Below are 4,564 nucleotides of genomic sequence, written 5' to 3'. Positions count from 1 at the left end.
GGAATCTTTCAGGAAAATCATTTGGAGTAGATGTTTGGCATTTAGTCATTTCCACATTGATGAGACCTATGCCCTACTCCACAGGAGAAAGCAGAATTGTAGTGAACTCTTCCAGTATCTCTTTTGGGCTACTTGTTCTTCAAAGGAGGGAGAGGAGTCCATAATCTGGTTGGTGAAAGCCTGACTTCCATCAGGAGACAGCCCCCTTCACTCCCTGCAACTGCTGCACTTCCTGCAGCAAGGACAGTAAGAAGGCTGGGTCTCCCACCCACCTTTCCCCCATGCTCCTTCATGAAAAGACACTTGTACATGGAATTTTTTAGACAGACCTGTGATCCTTTAGGCGGTGGCAGGGCAAGTTTACTCAGGATCTGCCTTGAAAATCTCCACTGACTGGGGCTAAGCCTAAATTTAAGGGGAGGCAGTAGGTGGCTCCACTTTGACTTCAGGTCCTAGCTCTCTCGTTTCCCAATCTAGCTTTACCAGAGAGCCTCTATTTTCAAAGTTATTTGTTCCTTGTATCTGTTCTTTCTTCTTCTTTTTTTTTTTTTATGGAGTCTCACTCTGTCACCCAGGCTGGAGTGGCATGATCTCGGCTCACTGCAACCTCTGCCTCCTGGGTTCAAGCAATTCCCCTACCTCAGCCTCCTAACGGATTACAGGCATGCACCACCATGCCTGGCTAATTTTTGTATTTTTGGTAGAGACGGGTTTTCACAATGTTGGCCAGGCTGGTCTCGAACTCCTTACCTCAGTGATGCACCTGCCTCGGCCTCCCAAAGTGCTGGGATTACAGGCATGAAGCCACCATGCCCGGCCCTCCTTGTATCTATCCTTTATTGATTAGAACCTAGAAGAAAGGAGGCGATTTTACTGCTAGTATAAAACATAAAGTGTCTTTTTAGGAAGAATAATTGTGAAAACATTGTTTTGGTGATCATTAAAATAATCAGACTCTTGTAGTGGTGGTGTTGATGGGGGTGGTGATGGTTGGTGGTTTCTTTTGGTTTGCTCTTTCCTTCACAGTAGAAAATTAGTGTGACATTTGGTTTTTGTCTGGGTTTTAATGTGTGCTGCTTCCGCAGCTCTGAGATGGAGCTGATCAGTAGGTATGCATGATGTGTTTTTTCAGTGATTCCTCTGGGCACAGAGGCATTTCCTAAAGGAGAGAAGGGGAGGGGGAAAAACACTCAGGGGCTCCTTACTACAAAGTTAATAAAAACTCCAAGTAAAGTCAGATTAAAATGAACATTAAAAGCAGTAGTGAAAGGGAAAGATTTGGTCTTTGTGGATGTTAATTGGGTAGGGCTGGGCAGGTATCCCATCACCTGGTGGAGATTTCAAATGACCGTTTTCTCTTTTGCCAGTAGTACCACCTTTTTCTTTCCTATCCTGACCCTAGCCAATGTCTTCTCTTGGCAGCAATGTGCTACCTTCCATTTAATACAGATGCTCCTCAACTTAGATGGGGTTATGTCCCAATAAACGCATCGTAAGTTGAAAATAAGTCAAAAATGCATTTAATATGTCTAACCTACTGAACATCATAGCTTAGCCTAGCCTACCTTAAACATACTCAGAACACTTACATCAGCCTTACAGTTTGGCAAAATCAGCTACTTTATAATAGCGTTGAATAGCCTCATGTAATTTATTGAATACCGTACTAAAAGTGAAAAACAGAATGGTATGTTGGTTGTTTGCCCTTGTGATTGTGTAACTGACAGAGCTGTGGCTTGTTGCTGCTGCCCAGCATCATGAGAGATATTGGACCATATATCACTAGCTGGAGGAAAAGGTAAAAATTCAAAATCTGAAGTGTGCTTTCCATTGAATATATATCGCTTTTGCACCACTGTGAAGTAAAAAATTGTAAGTTAGACCATTGTAAGTTAGGGACTGCGTGTATATCCAAAGGTCACGCAGTATACAACAGCTGTGTAGGATATCTCTGAGAGGACAGAACCTTCTGGACCACCTTGTAAAGCTCAATGACTTAAAGCCATTGGTGGCCAAATACATGCAAAGCACACACACTGGCCTGTAAGCGTTTAGAGAAATTGGAGTTCAGGAAGTGGAACCACTGGGGCAACAATTTCTGAGGCATAGGTGGGTCTGTCCTACCAAATCATTCATGGGGCTTATTTTGAGTTTTCTGCTATGTGTTTCATTGGTCCCCAAAGTCAGTCATGACCAAAATCCTGATTTTGATATTTCACTGGTTGTATGCCCATGAATCAGTCACGGTTCAGTCAAGAAAACAGAAACCGGCTGGGCGCGGTGGCTCAAGCCTGTAATCCCAGCACTTTGGGAGGCCGAGACGGGCGGATCACGAGGTCAGGAGATTGAGACCATCCTGGCTAACATGGTGAAACCCCGTCTCTACTAAAAAATACAAAAAAAAACTAGCCGGGCAAGGTGGCGGGCGCCTGTAGTCCCAGCTACTCGGGAGGCTGAGGCAGGAGAATGGCGTGAACCCGGGAGGCGGAGCTTGCAGTGAGCTGAGATCCTGCCACTGCACTCCAGCCTGGGCGACAGAGCAAGACTCTGTCTCACAAAAAAAAAAAAAAAAAAAGAAAACAGAAACCACATCTGTTATTGCAAACAAAGGTGGGATCCTACGTGAGAAACTGTTATGTAGTTGTTGGAAGGCTGAAAGAGGAATGAGAAGACACTGAGATAACCAAAGAGTAGTAAGTGCAAGCAGTTAACGCCCTCAGGGCTGGGGAAATAAAAGGTAAGAGTAGTGTTATCAGAGTGTAACCTGGCAGGTGCCCATGTGGTTTAGGTGGCATGACCCAGTTGGTGAGGGAGCACAGTGGGGCTAGTATTTCTGCTGTCAAGGGAGCACAGCAAGGGTGTTGCCAGGGCCGAAATGGTGCTAAAAGAAGCTCAGTGCCACAATTTGCTGCTGCTGCTGCTATGGAAGCAATCCTGATAAGAACTGGAAGCAGGGAAAGTCCTTTCTCCCTTTCTTCCTCTCTCTTTCAAAACTCCACTCAGGGTTTTCTTTTTGCAGAACCTAACCAGAAACCAAGTGGCAAGGGAGTCTGGAAATTACACTTTGCCCACCCAAACCTGAACCAGTTTTGAAAGGTGTGCTTGAAGCCGAGAGACAGTAAATAGCCAACAGAATCTATCCTTTTGGTCACTCAGCATCAATTTGTGTTTCTATCTTACGATAACGATAGTATCTTACTGCTTTTGCTTAGCCAGATACAACTGTCTTTTTTACAGACATTTCCATCCTCTTCCTAAAAAAGAGGGCCCAAAGTTCCAGGAGTCACTATGTCCATACCTGGGTGATGTCTGTTTTATGTAATCTCACCTAAATATTCTAACAGACTAAATTGTAGATAACAGTCCTGGTGTAAAATAAAGGGGGACAGTGAAGAGGAGGGGGAAAGTAAATACATGTCAATATATGCATAGTAAGCAAGGAAGAAAATTACATAATTATTACAGTCCTGTGTAGTCATATCTGCTGTATAGTCTGTTTCCTTTGCCATCAGGTGGCCCCGCAGCCAGTCAGAATTCTTTTCTGGTGGAGCTGATCCAGAACTTCACTTCCAAAGGGTCTAAATCTTAGTGTCTGTTTATGTGTTGCTATGGTTTTGCCTTAACTTTTGTTACTGAATTTGATAGTACCCAGAAGCACCTTAGAGAATGTCTTGGGCTCTAAACATAGTCTGCCGTATCTCCATTACTGTAGCAGCCACTCAATTTATCCCTAGTAATTGGGAGCAATTGCCCTGGCAAAAACAATGATCCCTCTTTTGTTCGTTATTTCAATAGCATGGAAGTCTCATCTTCCAATTCAGTGGAGCCATTGTTGTGACCTCTGATGAAAGCATTCCTTCTTTGAGAGCTAAAACTTCTAAACCAGCAGCAATCAAAGTTGCGGAAAGGAAAAGAAAATTTTGCTGGTTGGTAGTTAATGGTAATCGTGGAGGAGCCACTCCCACTTCCACTCCTTGATCCCTGTATTCTGGCTGTGGAAGAATTATTTATTTAATCTCTGTTTAATTATTTAATCTCTGTTTCCAAGAATTCCCTACATCCTATAGGATAAAGCCCTAACCTTTCAGAGTGTTCTCTCTCAACTGGCACTGTAACAGAAACTTCAGTAAGCTGTTTTATCAGCCCTGCTGCTTCTGAGAGATGTCACACATGGCAAGACCAATGAACTGTGGGCATGAGCTCATTGGTAAACTTCTTTAGCTGAGAAATGAGTTCCTTAATCACAAACAGTATTGTGTAGAACACCCATAAGCCCATAGATCATCATTATATTCAACTGTTGATACATAACAAATTACCACCAAATTTAGTAGCGTAAAACAATAATTAGGCTGGGCGTGGTGGCTCATACCTGTAATCCCAGCACTTCAGGAGGCCGAGGCAGTGGATCACTTGAGGTCAGGAGTTTGAAACTAACCTGGCCAACATGGTGAAAACCCATCTCTACTAAAAATACAAAAAAAAATTGGCTGGTCATGGTGGCAGACCCCTGTAATCCCAGCTGCTTGAAAGGCTGAGGCAGGATAATTGCTTGAACCTGGGA

This window comes from Macaca nemestrina, chromosome 1 (genome assembly GCF_043159975.1).
Source record: "Macaca nemestrina isolate mMacNem1 chromosome 1, mMacNem.hap1, whole genome shotgun sequence".
In the NCBI taxonomy this organism is placed as follows: Eukaryota; Metazoa; Chordata; class Mammalia; order Primates; family Cercopithecidae; genus Macaca; species Macaca nemestrina.
Note: the sequence above shows the minus strand (reverse complement) of the source record.